Raw genomic sequence first — 17,032 nt, 5'->3', positions numbered from 1 at the left:
CTTTATTGCTGGAGATAAAGAAAACAGGGAGGCAGGAAAGCGTTTAAATGGGCTTATAAAATCATGCAGAATGTCAGGGATTGGAATGAGGGACCTCAAAAGATGGTCCAGTCCTCCTGCCAAAGCAGGGCCACCTAGATTAGGTGACACAGGAACTTGTCCAGGTGACTTGAAGCAGTGTTCTGAGGTAGGGAAAGCTACTGTGCATCTAATCTATTTTTTGTATGTAAGTGGATAGTAATAGCCTCAACTAGAGCTGGCTGAGGAAAGTGGGATCTCTGGGTTAAGATGAGGCTGAATGATGTCCTCTCTATCAGTACAGTTCATAATACGCTGTCGTGGGATGTGTGAAACATTCAGCAGCTCGGTGGTGCAGGGGGAGCTATCATAGAATATTCCAGGTTGCCAGAGTCCCACAAGGACACTTGTGTCCAGCTCCTGGCTCTGCACAGGATCACCCCAAATTCTGATGTCAGAGTGTTGTCCAAACACTCCTTGAACTCCCTCTGCATGGGACTGTCACCACTGCTCTGTGAAGTCTGTTCCATACCCACTGCCCTCTGAAGAACCTTTTCCTAACACCCAACCTGACCCTCCCCTGACTCTGCTCCATGCCATTCTATGGGGTTCTGACACTGTCACTACAGAGTGTGTGTCAACACTGAAAATTATTTAAGAACAAAACAATGGTTAGCTGCTAGTTTGTGAGGAGCAAAAACTGCTGACCATAACAATCTTAACATGGAATAAACAGTTTTTGACAGGCAGTTGTCTGTTTCTTGTTTTTCTGGTTACATCAGTATTTCTGACAGTGGTCATTTCTTCTGGAATTTATAACTTATAGTGTAAATGGAATAGTTTCAGGACATCAGGCTAAGACTTTAAGGTTGTGTGTGTTCCAGTTACTTGTACAGGGCTGTAGTGTTGCACTGGGTCATAACAGGGCAACCACAGCACGCTGCCAAGTTAATAGAATACACACTATAGTAATAAAATAAAATGTGAGTAAAATTGCTTAAAACCAAGAGAATGGTTCTCCACTAAGGTATATATCCTGAAGCCCAGGGGCCTGGGTTTTTTGAAAAATTTAAGACTGAAGAGAAGTGTTCTTTCAAATCAACTTATCAGATAGTTAAGCTATATGATTGTTCTTTCAATTTGTTTGTACTTTGAGAGGTGTACATGCATGCTTATGGAAATGAAAATTTATTACATACTCCTGTAGATTCTCAGGCAGATGTTAACATGAATAAACATCTATTATGCTGTTGATGTTGGTATATGCCATTATGTGTGTTCTAACTGCTACTCAGCATGAAACTAGAGATCTCTTTCAAAGGAGGGGAAACGTGACTGCTGCATATGAGTTGAGGAGCTGTTTAAAACAGCTATCACTGAAGATCTCCTTTGTGCTTTTTAAATGTAGAAAACTTGAAATCCATTTTGCGAAAACTATTTTTGGTGAAAGGAAAACTATTTTTTTTTTCCCGTCTCCTTCCATTATCTCCCTAATGGCAAACAAACCAAATCTTAGTTTACTTTTTCTTGATTTTTTTTTTTTAATGTTTTTAAACAAATTGAGTCACCTTGTCTTGACTGGATAACCAAGGAAACTAGCAACCCAGGATATGTGCTGTTGATCATTCTGCTTTCAGACTTTTCATTTTTGCTGAACACCTACTTAGCCATAATGACTAAAAAAAATTTGGAGTTGTCTTTTGATTTTTTTTTTGGAATGCAGCACCATTTTCCATAGGATGAAAAAATTTCAGTTCACTATAAACAAGCTGTAGTCTCAATTTTATGCTCCTTCATAACTGATTATTTGCAGTTCACCTGAATGTTGTAGTAAGACTGTGAACTTCAAGAAAAGTAAGAATGTAAATTAATCAGTGCACGCATTCAGTTCTCTGTTTATATTTTCCTTATGTTTTGAAATGTAGATTGTTTGAAGACCTTATCACAAAGCATCACAGTACGTACTTCCTATTCATTTCTGCTTTGGGAGCTAGGGGCAACAGATAAAGAGCTACTAAGAGGTGATTCCTACTTACCTCCAAAATAGATCAGGAAAAATGGGAACCTAATGTGGTTTTAAGAAGGCAGAGGTCAGAATTGGTTATCAAGATTATCTTTGCATGTGTAGAATTAAACATTTGCTTGGGCATAACTATTAGTTCTGGCAGGAAACCTACAGGGGTGGAAAAAAACAATAACACTATCATCTCTTGTCTTTAGTGAAAGCTGTTGTGTGGAGTGGATTGATGAGGTACAGTACTATTTTACCTTTGATCTGCTGTTCTGTGAAACTTAACTTTAAGGATGTTAGATGTTCTTTTTCTTTTTCCTTCCAAATTGAGTAGTCTCAGCCTGTTGATCAAACCAAGGGTTGGTTCATCTGTACAAATAGTGTGACTTCCACAGCAGCAAGAGCAGATCCTGTGTAGGAAGAGTGTGAACGGCTGTCTAATCCCTTTTTGAAGAGATTAGACCATCTTCCTCAATTAACTTTAGTCTACTTCTCATGGCCCAAGATCCCTGCCCTTTGTGGCTTATCCTGTTTTCTGCTATTTTGGTGAGTGGCACTTAGGCAAAATGTTGCAGTACTTGAACTGTAATGGATTATTAAATAAACTTTGCCACTGTTTTCTGTAAACTTAGTTCTTTCCAGGACATTTTTCTTCCTAATGAAGTAGTTTCAACCTGTTGAACGTTTCCATCCTCTTTATTTATGTTGCCCCTACCAGTTCTGCTGTGCCCTACTTTAGTTAAAAACATCAGAATTGCATTCTCTACTTGACATGTGGGCATACCAAAACTTCATGGAGCTGTAAAATAATTCTTTGTTTTATTCTTTTTGCCTTTTATTAAGTTGGCCAATGTTTTACTGGCTTATGTGATTCCTATTGCACGTTACCTTCAGAGAATTGTCAGTAGAGACACTGAAAACCTTTTTCAGAATTGTATCTACCAGTCTGAGTGTAACATTGTGTCGGGATGACTTAAGATATTTTTCTTCTATTCTTCTATTATAATTAGTCTGATGTCAATCCTTGTGAAGAAAACTGTTAATGATGAAGTTCATCTGTTGCTTTTTTGACCACCAGGTTTTCAGGAATTCTTCAGAAGTTCCTTCCTTTTGCATGGCATGGAGCAGCCTGAAATGATACTGATGGTAGACTACGTGTTTACATTTCCATGGTAGTAATTCTCTTAAAGAAGCTCATAATGAAATGCCTGTTCTGTTTCTGGCTTTTCAGAACCTTGTTATAAATTCATTGGGATTAAGTTTCATGAATTAAAACAAGAAACAACAAAATCTTTCTCAAATATAACAATTCAGAGATTTTTTTTTAATCAGTTTGTTACCACTGCCAGAAAAGTATTCTTTGTGTAACGTGAATGACAAAAGAAAGCAACACTCATAAAGTTGGTTAAAACTTTCAGATCGTTTTGAAATTAAATACTTGAAAAATAATTTTGTATCATCTTGTTTGTGCTTGCTTCTGTTAGCTTTAAGAATTTAGTTTTTTAATCAAATGTATTGATGCATATTTGGAGAAGTTTGTTTTCCCAGTGCAAATGTATTTTTCTACTCATATAATTAGGATTTAACTTCAGTTACATGTAGGAACACACAAAGCCACCAGAGGGCAAAAGGAAGTGCAAATGGAGAAGGCTGTTATCTGAGTTTTTGCACATGCGGGCGTGCACATGAACAAACATTCTCTTTGTTTTTGTTGTGCAAACAAGATAGATGCCACTGTGCAGCAATTATGGAGGTTCTGTATACATAGAGTGTTTTTGTAAATTCAGAGCCTATGCACATACAGAACCGGTGTCTAATTTTGATTTTAAGAAGGAAAATAAAATCCGTTACTTTCAAGCATCGGATCTGCTTTGAGTGTAACATATCACGCTTCTAACACAGTTTTATGGTGTGAGATTTCCAGCAGAAAAATCTCACCGGTAGGGGTGGTTGGAAAAATGCTCCTGGTGATGTTCTCAACTGCTTCATAGTGAAGAAAGCAGCTTACATAGATCTCTGGCTTCACTGCCCTTTTCTGTAAAGAGAATACTCTGTGTAGGGAAATTTTTGAACAGCACTGTGACAAAGTTAGAGCCACAATGCAGAGGTGGGCTGGGATCTAGTGAAATTGAATGAATCTCACAAAATATTGTCTGGTGCTCTCCATAGCACTACTGGAGAATGGTACAGAAAAAAAGCTGCTTGTAGTTTGGTAACTACAGTAACAGATCCGCTTGTGGTTTTTGTTTTTGTTGTTGCTCTCTGTGCTCTTTTTAGGTTGTACCTACTGTTTTTCTAGGAATTCTAGTTATATGACACTTGTAGCATTCCTATCTAAGTACTTTGTGGTGTTAAGTGAAATAGTTGACTATCTGATTCACATGATGGAAAACCAGTATGGAAATATTAGAGTATTACAGAATGGTCGTAATATTGAAAAGAATGCTTTTAAAATATAGAAAGTAAATATACTGCTGCTAAACTAGAACTTGCACTGAGAGATAATCTGAGTTATCCTTTGGCTCTAGAAGATGTTGTTGTATTCATTTTCTTTTTTATTTTGAAAGCAGACTAAGAAAAACTGTTTTCTGGATCCAATCTCCAAGTATTTTTTAGCTCAGTTTTCAAATATTGAACTGATTCAGTGTAGTAACTGAAAAAAAAGGCGTGTTCTTTCTGCATATCCAGTCAGCACACTGCTGCAGTAAGTAACGTTTGGTGTATAACACGTATTTTGTTGTAGTACATTTAAGCACTCTTGTCCACTGTCTTGTCAGTAAGTGAAATCTAGAAGCTAGATTTTCCTTTGGTGTGTATTAGACTTCAGAGTTATTCCTGAATTATGCAAGTAAAACCAGGTATTCTGTGCAAGTTCCATCAGTTAAACATTAAGAGATTTAGTAACTTCATTTTTTTCACATTTCATTCTGTGGTTCTTTTTCTACAATGAAAACATAGCCTGCTTTTGCTGAAGAGATTCACTTGCTTGCTGGACTCTTGAAAGAACACAGAGGATCATTTTTTTTTTCCTTCTCCTGCTGACCTAATAAGTGTTGCAATTGATGTCCTGAGCATCTCGTAACAAATCTAGTTTTAGATTTAACCACCTGATAATATTAAATTATACTGAAACATAAGTTTCAGTTTATATTTTAAAGTGAAAATTGTTTCTGCAGAATCTTCTATTCCCTATGTCACTTTCATGAAAACTAGTTAAAATACTTAGAAAGTGACTGTAATTCTGTTTTTTTTTTTCCTAGTTTTTAGTTTGTATCTTACAACTTTAAGCATTTCTGACTAATTGACATGAAAGTGAAGAACCATCACAGATATTTCTGCTACTGAAGTAGCAGACGACTACAGGGAATAACAGAACTTGATGTTAACGTCTTTTTGCCTTTTCTGGCATTGTGAAGACTCTTGCAGCTCAGCACTGTTTATGATGTCTACTGTGTATGTGCATGTCCATCTAGTAGACAAGAAGCACTTTTTCATAGTTTAAGAATTGCACAGTGATTTATCAAGGATGCCAGAGGGCCTCTAGTTCAACATCCTTCATGAAGCAGAGTTCATAGTGAGATCAGACCAGGTTTTTCAGGTTCTTACATGGTTCTGGAAAATCTTCAGGAATGAAATTTGCACAAGCTCACTGAGTGACTGCAACTCCACTGCTTGGCTGTCTTAATGATGGGGGAAAAATTGTTGGCTTGTATCCAGTCAGGATCTCTCTTGTTTCAGCTTGCTCCTCGTTGGCCTGGACTTCCTGATTCTAGACTAGTCCTTTTATTTTCTCTTGCTGAGTTCTTAATCAAACAGAAGTCTGAAAGACTTTTTTTTTTAAATGCTAATGTCCGTTGTCAACAAATAAAATGTTTTCTGTCTTGATTTAGTGGATCTGTCTGTCTCCTGAGGTCATGTGTGTTTTAGTTCAATTTTACTAGGCTTGTTTCCTCAGACTTGCTCTTGTTTCCTGTCCTGATCACTGAGTGTGTCTTCATCTTGCTGTCCATCAGTGTCACAAAATGAGATTTATGGTTCTTTTGGGTACCTGGGTCTAGGCTAATGTTTTGCAGCTTAATTCCTTTCAGATTATAAAGTGTATGTCTGCCTGTTGCAATCCTATACATCTTTTTTTTTCTTTAATCTTAAGCAATTCAGTCTTGTTGTAACCATGTTTGTTCAGAGAAATATCATGGAGGTGGTTTTCCTAGTCTCTGACTTCAACTAAGTCAGCCCGCTTCTCATCTGTGTACTTGATTAAACTTTTACAACTGCTTAGCCCACTCCTACCATTTATTCATAACATCTAATCAATGTTACTTCACATTCTTAGGGGAAAAAAGAATTACTCCTCCCCCCCCATGTTTGCACTGCATTTGATAGGACTCACCTCAAAGGTATTTTATTCTTCAAATTCCTTCTGTCTGATTCCCTCCTTTGCTGCTATACCTGCCAAAATATAAACATAAGCATAATGTTGCACTGAAATTGCCATCTGTTATTATGATGAAAAACAGTTGTCTTTTTTTCCTTTGTTATACCACTATACATTAGCTGTTGTCTGCCTTATACATGAGATGGCTTGTGCAAAGCATAGCATGAGTCCTCAAGGGCTGGCATTATTAGCTAGAGAAATTTTACATTCCGTTGAAACATTTAAGAGGGTTCATTTTAAAGCTATTCAGAGAATATTAGAATGTTGCGTTTGAACATGAGAAAAAACTTCTATGCTTTGAGGTTTACAGAGCACTGAAACAAGCTGCCCACACAGGTTATGGAGAGTACTTTCTTTGGATGTTCTCAAAGACTCCTTGAGCACTTTCCTGTGCAACCTGTTCTAAGTAACTTGCCACTAGCAGTGGTGTTGGGTCTGATGATCTTCAGAGGTCCCTTCCAGTCCCTATGGGTCTGTGGTGATTCTATGTAACTTTCATGTCTCTGAACATGATTTTCTTGTGGCTCTGTCATTGTGAGGTCCAGCAGAACACCTCCCTCATGTAATCTCATGGATCATCGTTAGATACGATCTTCCTGAATTGCTTGTATCCTGCTCTGCTTTCCCAGCAGGCACTGAGGTGGTTGAAGTTCTACATAAATAGGAAGCTCCTTCTTGTTATCTGAAGATTGTCTTTTCTTCAGGAGAGATGACACCTGCCACAATGTCGCTACTTTGGTTTGCTCTGTTCCTAAACTGTTAACACTCAGCTGGCTCTGATCCATCCATTGATAGATCTCCATTCTATCTGCTGTTCTTTATAGAGGACAGTTTTCCATTTAAGCCTTTCTGATCTGTACTTCCTGAAGAGCCTGTGTTTGTGAGTTTGCAATCCCAGTGAAATTGTAGATATGCCATAAAGTGTATTTGGTCAGTAACAGCAAAGACATTACCTTGACTGTACACTGAAAATTTGACCATGGGATGGCTTTTACAGGTTTGTTTTTAATTTGTTATATTTTGACTTTTCTTTTTAGAATTTAAGCTACTTAGGGAAGAGCTGTGTAACTCTCCACTCTGTTTTTATTAAAAAGTTATGTTGGGATTTCTCTCCTATGAGCACTTCTGAGTCGTAAACAAATGAGAACTGAATAGCCTGCTCCATTAAAAGTGTCTGACTAGTGTAGGACAAGATTTATTCTTTGACCTTTCTGGACTTCCTGGATGCACTAGCTGTTAATATCTTGAGGCATCAGGTAAATGGAATTCAAATGATAAAAGCTTTAGTAATTAATGTTTCTGATTTTAGCAAAATAAATTTTCTTAACCTAGTATTCATACTTCATGTCAGAAAATGATGTGATATTGCATCTTGCTGTGTCCTAGTTTTGGCTTGGATAGGGTTAATGTTCTTTTAGTAGCTGGTATGGTGCTGTATTTCAGATTTTTGATGAAAACAGAGATGATAGCATACAGATGTTTTAGTTGTTTCTGAGCAGTGTTACACAGAGCCAAGGACATTTTCAGCTTCTTGTGCTGCCCTGCCAGTGAGGAGCTGGGGGTGCATAAGGAGCAGGAGAGGACAGAACCAGGACACTGATTCAAAGTTGCCGAATGAATGTTCCATACCAGGGTGGTGTCATGCTGAACCATAAAAGCTGGGGGAAAGAAGGAGGAAATGGAACAAGTAGTGGCATTTATGTTCCCAAGAAACCATTGTGCGATGAGCCTTGCATTCCTAGGAGTGACTGAATGTCCGCCTGCTGATGGGAAGTAGTGAATTAATTCCTTAGGCTGCTTTACTTGTGTGCTCAGCTTTTTCTTTGCCTAGTAAACTGTGTTTATCTTGACCCATGACTTTTTTGTGTATTGATCTTTGTGATTCTCTCCCTTATCTCTTTGTGGGGCAGCAAGTGAGTGCCTGTGTGATGCCTAGCTCCTACCAGAGTTGAAGCACGATGACCTACTAGCTTCTCAATAACAATTATGTGGTTATATTTTGAACTGTACTCAGTTTAATTTTTTGCTTCCATTGACTAGTTTTGCTCAGTGTGGGAGCACATCTGGAAGTTATCTGCCCAAATCAGCCAGGTAACGTGAAGACTTAGCAAATTATGACTCTGAGGTCTATAATTTCAGTCACAAGCCATTGCTGGAAGGAAGTTTGTGTATGTTGATAGAGTGGCTACACTTCTAGATCTCTATTAAGATTAGGTACAAAGTGGAAACTGCAGAAGTCTTATGTAAGGGGTAGTAAACCTATCTTTTCAAATCAAGGTATTAGTTAAACTTGATCCTGGGAATTTGAGATAGCCACATAAACAACTGATTTTGGATGTACTGACATCTGTCCCGTTTGAATTAGATTTCCGTGAACTGTCAAGTCATCTTTATTTGTCTTTGGAGCTTGCATGCAGTAAAATTGTAGGCTAAAGACTACTTAAATAGAGCACTGAATGTGCAACTGTCTGGTGATGGCCTGATTCAGTGGAGGGGATAAGTGGTTCTCAGTTGCCATTAAATTGTTAAGGAGTGTAGAGTTTTAATATCTCACAAAACATCGAGTGGGAACGTTAATGCATTGCTATCATCTAGCCCTACTTAACTGACAGCTGCTGTGGCTTTGGTGGTGATGCAAGTGAGTGCCTCTGAGATTGCAGCTTTCTCTTTGGTACTTCTGCATGCGAAAAAGAGCAATGTTGATAATAGTGTTCTGCTTCACTAGCCTTAGTGATGGAAGCCAATGTGTATGCTTCATTGGCTTTTATTGGTGTGTTGTGCAGATCTCCTCAGCCCGGGGTAAACTCAAACAGTGCTTTTTGTATGGCCAGCTGATACCTTGCTTCATGTATGCCTCCTGATGCTGCAGTTATGGTGTGCTGGTGGTAACAATACCAGGAAGATCATCGCAAACAAACAAAAGCAAGTTGGTAGAGCTAGTTTCTTCATTTTCTGCTTCCTAGAAAAGAAACTTGATGGATCAAAGATACCATAAGTCACACTTGTGACTGTTCTCTGAAGAGATCCGGTTCTCTGAAGTTTCAGAAAGCAAGCATGCCTGTTAGTGCTGCTAAGCAGCTTTTACAGTGCTGTAGCCTAATTTTGCCTGAAGAGTAAAGTTTGGCTCATGAATGTAGTGAGGGTTATAGTTCGTCTTCTCAGGCTGTCCATCAATGGCAGAATTCCTGAGGTGCAGTGAGTAAATCTTGAGCTCCCTCAGACAGATATATAAAGACCTGCACATCCCAGAGAAAAAAGCATGTGCTGAAATATTGTCTCAAATCACCTCTGGATAGCATGAGAAACAGCAGACTGTAAGAGAGTTCAGTTTATGCTTTTTCCAGTTTTTTAACCTGCTGACTGTGTGCTTTCTGCAGGCTCTGTCTCACAGACCAATATTATATTATTGGTTTACCTGTTTCTTCAAAGCATACCCACTGCTATGCACACTTTTAGATTGTTATGTGTTCTCTCCAGGATGCAAGGGTTTTAAAGCTTCCTTATACACTTGTAAATACAGTGCAAATATGAGAGCCTGGTGTCTAGCGCCTAAGTCATGTTGGTGTTGTGTGAATTTATGGTTACCTGTGGTTTGCATGCTAACAGCAGAGCTTTGTGCAGCGCTTTCCACATGTTAGAGTTATGAGACACCAGGTAGGCGTGGAAGATGTCCTCTGTGTGAATATATGTCTGAGCTAGACCTGACTGGAGTGTTTCTATTAATTCTTTCTTCAGCTCCTCTTGGGAACATACTTCTATTAGGATAAATAGACAGCTGCTATATTTCTGCTTTGTTTCTGTGTACACATTTACAAAATGAGAAGCTGCATGTTGGTAGCTTAAAAATGCATTTCAATGATTAAAAGAGAAATTAAGCAGCTTACAATTTTTTATTCTTATCTTTACCTCAGCCCATGTATTTGTGAAAAATGTAAAATGAAAAGCTATGTGGGCTTGGAGTACTATGATTGGAATTCTTAACCCAGAGACATTCTGTGTTTTTTTTTTCCTTCCTCATCTTCTTTTGCCTGTAAAAGACAAGTTGATTAAAGAGAATATGGTTTATCTTTTTATGAATCAACTGAAAAGGTTATTCTTTAGAAAGGTTATTCTTTAGAAAGAGGTGTACTTAAATCATGTTGGTTTTGATTTTTTTTCTTTTTATTAGGAGAAGGATGTTTACATTCATTAATAAGGAAGAGTGATAACTCTGTTTGTCAGCGGTGAGAAGGAGGCTTCTGCACACTCGCTGCTTGTTCCTGTCATACTGAGAGCACTAATGGGCACCAGCTGGGCTGCAGCTATAGCAGCTTCACCACTTCAGCCTTGCACAGCAAGAGCTGCTGTGGCAGAGCTGCAGAAGGGCCGCCTGTGCGGATTTAGGAAGTATACACTTGAGTTGTTGTTCCCTGGGCAACAGAATAACTGCAGCCAGCTGGCTCTGCACCACCTGAGCTGATCAAAGAGCAAACCCTGTCAGGCACTGATACTTCAGCTCCTCTAGCTTCAGCGGGAATGTCTGCAGGCAATGATGTAGGGAGCATTGTCATTTGGATTTCAAGGTTAAACACAGGGGAATGAAGCAGAATGACAGCAGAAATAAAATGTAAACATTTTTCCAGTAGGTGATACCATCTTGTGTATGTAGTTATTGATTCTAAAAAATCAATGTAAAAATATTTCATTGCTAATATACATATAAAATGTGTTTCAGAAGGATTTTAAAAGAAAGCAGGAGGCTAGCAATAACTGCCTTTGTTTTCCTTCTTCCAGAAGGATACATTAATTGGAGTGATTTGGCACATACGTAAGGAAAACGGTAAAGAATGGGTGAACATAAAGATTGGAATGCTTAGTAAAATGATATAATTAGGGAGAGCTGTGCAGAGTTGGACTTCTGCTTTACATGACTGATGCAAGCCAATGACAAGTGCAGACTGTGGTTGTTACATATGTCAGAGCATACTTCAGTGACATGGGGGCGGTTATTCTGCAGGTGGTGGCAGAAGAATGAGAGGTGGATGATTGAGCAGCTGTCTTGTAATATTGGCTGGTGTGTTCCCTGTATAATTGGGATCAGACTCCACTTACAGGATGGGTTGTGGGTGATGATGCTTCCTGAATGTCCATTTGCCTGTCTTACGTTTTGGCCTTTATGTTATACCATTACCTGTAAGCATCACTTTGCTTAAGAGTTTTAGGAAGTTTCGCATCTTAAAATCCTGTATTAAACACTGTTATAAAACGGTGAAGATTGAAATTGTGTTTTATTACTCTCCTTGAAATATGTTTATTTATATTTTTCAATATATCTATTGCCTCTGAAAGATAATAACTTCAATTCTGGAAAGGTAATTGTGGTGGGTGAACTGGAGGCAGGCAGAATATGGACAAATGATAGTATAGGTTAACTTTTATTGAGCTTAGGGTGTCTTCAATTCACACCTGATTGTGTAAGGCAAAAGCAGGATTGGTGGATCTCTACATGTGCTCAAACCTCTTTTCTACTGAAACTGCTGAGTACTGATTAGCATCTGTACTTGTCCTTTTTTATACATTGCAGGTGTTCTTGTTCTGCTTTGTCTTTGTTTTAGTAATATTTGACTAATGAAAGTGTTTCCATAGACGTAGTAGTTCCAGGTGGATTTTTAGGTTTTTTTTCCTATTAAACCTTAGACCTTTAGACCATTTAAAAATTTCTAAGTGGAATTTTTTTTGTCCCTATCAAAAATCAACATGGGGAGGGAGAGTTTGAGTAAAGGAATAAAGTTTGAGAAAACAGTTGTTTGCTTCTGACTGCAAAATCATTTACATCTCTGGTATCTCTCATCTACATTTCATTCTACTCTGCTCTGGTGAGGCCTCACCTGGGGGTACTGCATCAGATTTGGTGTCCTCAGTACAGGAGAGAGACAGACCTGTTAGAGTACATCCAGAGAAGGACCACAAAAATGATTCAAGGGGTGGAACACTTCCTCCGAGGACAGGCTGAGAAGGCTGAGGCTGTTCAACCTGGAGAAGAGAAGGCTCTGGAGAGACCTGAGTGCAGGCTTTGAGTATCTAAAGAGGGGCTGTAAGAAAGGAGGAGACAGACTCTATATCAGTCTGTTTTGATAAGATGAGGAAATGGGAGATTTAGATTAGATACTAGGAAATTTCTTCTTACAATAAGCACTGAAGCAAGCTCCCTAGAGTTGTGGTGGATGCTCTCTGTCTGTGGAGACATTCAGAGTCCAGCTGGAAAGGGCTCTGACTAACGTGATCTAGCTTTAGGTGTCCCTCTTAATTGCAGGGGAGTTTGATTAGATGGCCTTTAAAGGTCCCTTCCAATTCTCAATGATTCTGTGTAAAAGTATGGCTTTTTGTACTCAGTAATACAAAAACAAATAGAGGTCTAATTGAGACTGATTGCCGTCTATGGTGATTACAGAGACTTCATCTCTTCTTTCTGCATTTATTCTTATTTATTGTGTCAGTAATCTGGATATCAATTGATTTCTTAGCGTTTTTACTGGGGTTGCAGATTGTCTTTTCTAAAGTGGCTATTTATTAAATAGAATAAATTATATTTTTGGAGAAGTCTGTGTAAATGGACTTCTGTGACTGCACCTGATTTTCGGTTGAATTTTTGTGGTTTCCCAGGCTATGGAATTTCCTGAATAAATATTTGTAAAAAAAAATTCGGAATGACTTTTGAATCTGGAGACCTGATATGGCTCACTTCTTTGATTATGGCAGTCTCTAGAAATTGCTGAATCAAAGTCAAGGGTTGTTTAAAGAGCTTAGACAATTCCTTCTGGCTTAAAAATCTGAATATGTGCAAAAGTTGAAATTTTTGCAAGGATGGGACTGACTTTTAGTGTCATAAGCAAATGCATCACATCTGGAATCAGCAGTCTGTGTTCTTACATTTGCTTTCTTCTTTTATCTTCTAGTCTTGAAATGATTGCATGGTTTTTGAGGAATGTCAGATGGTTACTGCATTCCAGCTAGCCATGATTTAATGAATCGATCTGCTGTATATGACACAATTCTATAAGGGAGTAACAAGTACTTGTAGTTGAGATTAAATGTGTGCTTCTTTTTGTACTGCCATTAGTAGCTTCCTGATAACTTTACCTGTCAGATTTTTTTTTTTGAGGGGCTTATTTTCTCTCTAAGGTGATTAAGCAGGAACAACTCTTTAAGGAGAGCACTGTTTGGAGATAGGTAGATAAGCAGGATGTTTTACCTGTCTACAACATCTCTTTTTCAGTGTTGAAACTGCTAGTAGTGGAAATCTGAAAATTGTCATGGAAGTAGCCCTCATCGCGAAGCTCTTTCAAGTGCTGTAGTGAAAATTGGTATTGATTTGACCAAGTTGTGACCTTTTCAAATTGCACACTCTGTATGCAGAGGGTTTTCTCACTTGCTTAACTTGCAAAGTAGGCATCTGAAGAAGGCTGTGAGCTCTGTGACTCTCTATGGCTTTGGACAAACTTGCTGAAGTTTTATTTCTTGCATTTTGTTCCTGCACCCTCAGAGCTGCCAGATCAACTATGTGTGCAGTTTCTTTCTATCTCAGTTCTGTCAAAGTATGGGACTGTTTGCTTATTCCTGACTTCTTGCCTGCTTTCTTTTTAAGCTTGGATCATTTCAACAGAACTAGGTAGAAGGAACTGTGTATAGTCACTCTTGCAGATCTGAGAGTATGGCGGCCTCAGCCCAGGAGGTCGTTAATGAGTGTGAGGAAGCAATGCTTTCCAACAGTTGTTGCTGTTGGAAAAGTGTGTTTAACTCCAGCCATAACTAATGAGAGGTATACTAAAGGTGCACAGTGAATTAGGCAAGGGACTTTGCTTGAATGGTAAGGAATGAAAGTGACAGCAGTCTAAGAATTTGTTGTCTTAATCTTGGATCACTGTTTTGAACAGTTTTTTTAGGAGTACTACAGGACTCTCTTCTGCAAAACTTTAACTTATGCTTTATGAAGGTATAACTTAAAGGTTATTTAATGCTTAGTTAAACCCACTAACAACTTGCTTAATACACTAGCTTGTCAATTCTTTTCTGCATTGGTGCTGTGTAATAAAAATTCTGGTTTAAGCATGAGGTAACATTAGAAAAGTAGTTTCCAATTGTATAAATAGCTTTAAGATACACACGTATGACTTAATTGAAAGACAAAATATCTTTTTATTTTTTGGCAGGTAACTGGCATGGTAATTTAAATATTCCAGTCATTTGTATGGGTCTCTTACTAGTTTTAGGGAAACAATATGAGAAGTTATAGGTAAGAACCAAGTTTTTACCAATGTATATGTGCATATACATGTGACATAATGTAGGGGAAAATTTGGGGTTTCTATGTTAATTTTTTCTGTCCTTAGAGAAAATAATTGATGATTACTATCAAGAAAGATTAGTGGTGTAATTAAAAAATATATGTTTTTTTTATTTCTACTTCTCTAAATATGGACAGAAAAAGATAACAATTGTGAGGAAGAATAAATGACTGCTATGCTGTTGAGATCTGGAGGAGGTCTAATAGGTAAAACTGTATTTAAACAATGTATGCTAACGTAGTTCTTAATTCAGTTTTTATCATAAAAAATTCCTTATGAAAGAAAATTTCCATAAGTCCTACAAAGCTGTGACCATTAATAAATCTAGCATGGTTAAATTGTATTTCAAAAGTAGAGTATTCTCTTCAATTTGGAAAAGCAAATGGCATCTGATGTACATGATAGCATCAGAGCAGCTTTCCAGAAAGCACAGTATTTCCTGGAAACCAAGGAATGGTAAGTTCTGCAAGATATGGAAACCTGATGATTTTTTTCTACTGCTCAAGGAAATGTCTTCTGCCTAAAATATCAAAGTGCACTTCCACTTGCTTCTTAAAAGCATCTTGTAGGTGTGTGCAATTTGAAAAAAATATATATATGAAATTTTATATAATTACTGCATACATAAAAAAAAAAAAAAAATTCAAGCAGATCTGTTTCACTGGTGGATTTTAACAAATTTTCAAAGCATCAGTGCTAAAAGAGCCCAAATTATATCAGAATTCAGGGAGACTTCACTATATTTTCTTCAGCTTCAACCAGTCCTCAAAATGCTGCTTGTTTACTTGTTTTTAGGTTTCTAACATGGAAATCTGATTGTGCATGACACTCTACACCTTTATTATTATTATTATTAATACTGTTGTTATCCTTTCTCATAAGAATGCACCACCACAGTGCCAAAATGTTTATGTTCTGGAAAATTAAAATGACGTTTCAAGGCTTCCTTAAACTTCTTGTGCTATCTGAGAGGAAAGATGGCTTCTGAAATGTTCTGTTAACTTTTCACGATTGGCGTTGTGGTTCCTTGTGTAGGTCATGGTGATAGCAGAAAAGCTGAAGCTTTATATCCATGATACAGACCTTTTGGTAATTCTAATCCACCAGAAACTTCTTCGCTTTGTTCTTAACATTCTGTCATATATTGACTTATTTAGGCAAAGCATTCAATAAATCTTAATTTCTCAAACTACTTTGTGCATTCTGTTCAGGTTATTTATTATTTGTATAGAGTAGAAGGCATGCTGTGCATTGACTTGCCCTTTGCTAGGAAAGGTAGCCATCTGCTGTTGCTTCCTCATCTTTCAGTGGCACATTGATTTAAAGTGAAGGATTTTCCTCAAATGGTTTGGAAATAGCTGTTTAGCATGCACTGTAATTATTAAAAGCTCAATTATGTGCTAATAAATAAGGGATTTTCCCTTATTTATCTTTAGATAATGGTATGGCCTCTTTATACTATATTCAATTTGTGTACAACTTCCAATTACAGTCAAACAGTTACACAATTGTATTTCATATTTAGTGCTTTTTGTCAAGTACCCAGTGCTCGTGCATTCTGAATTCTGTGCCTTTAAGTTCTTCTCTTACTCTTGTTTTTTTCTATCAGAAATGGACATTGAAAAACAATGTCTGTCATTCTGTTGTTTGTTGTAAGAGTGGCTCTTTTGTGTGTATAATATCCAAATTGGTCACCTTGGTAGTGGAGACATTTCTGTTGGAATGAGTCTGAGAAAGCCTTTCTCTGATTTACAATCCTTCATCTTGAAAACACTCTCGTTACACTTGTTCCAAAATAGGAACATACCTCTAAGTTGGTCACATCTGTTCATGGGTCTTTAATCAGGTACTGTAGACTAAAATCAGTACTTTAAGATAGAAAATTAAGAGAGAGGCGTGTGATATTACCTGATTACTTCTCATCCTCGGGACTTCGTATTGAACACATCTTCCAGTAGGTAGTGGCACCCAAAGCTTTCACTCCCCAGTATCACTGTGGCTGGTTTCTTTGTTCCTGCTGCAGCAGACACATTCTTCTGCTTTGAACCCTGGACCAGTAGCTATTGCAATGTGGACACATTCAGTGCTGCTCTGGTCTCATCACATTCTGCAATGATGCAAATTCTGATTATTTTTGGGTAGTGGGCAATGCTGTATGTGCAGAAACCATATGGTATTTGTTCCCCTTGATTACAGTTCCCCTTGATTACAGTTAGCTTCTTTCTCATATGTTGTGATATTTTG

General features: G+C 37.8%; 1 protein-coding gene across 5 annotated transcripts in view; it reads left to right on the top strand.

The window, feature by feature from the left end:
• Nucleotides 1-17,032, top strand: part of EIPR1 (EARP complex and GARP complex interacting protein 1) — a 72,220-nt gene that overhangs the window by 19,043 nt on the left and 36,145 nt on the right. The window lies entirely within an intron of this gene.

The sequence above is a fragment of the Phasianus colchicus genome, chromosome 2, assembly GCF_987193195.1.
Source record: "Phasianus colchicus chromosome 2, bPhaCol1.hap1.1, whole genome shotgun sequence".
Classification (NCBI taxonomy): Eukaryota; Metazoa; Chordata; class Aves; order Galliformes; family Phasianidae; genus Phasianus; species Phasianus colchicus.
The sequence above is the reverse complement of the archived record's forward strand: the minus strand, read 5'-3'. Positions and strand labels throughout refer to the sequence as shown.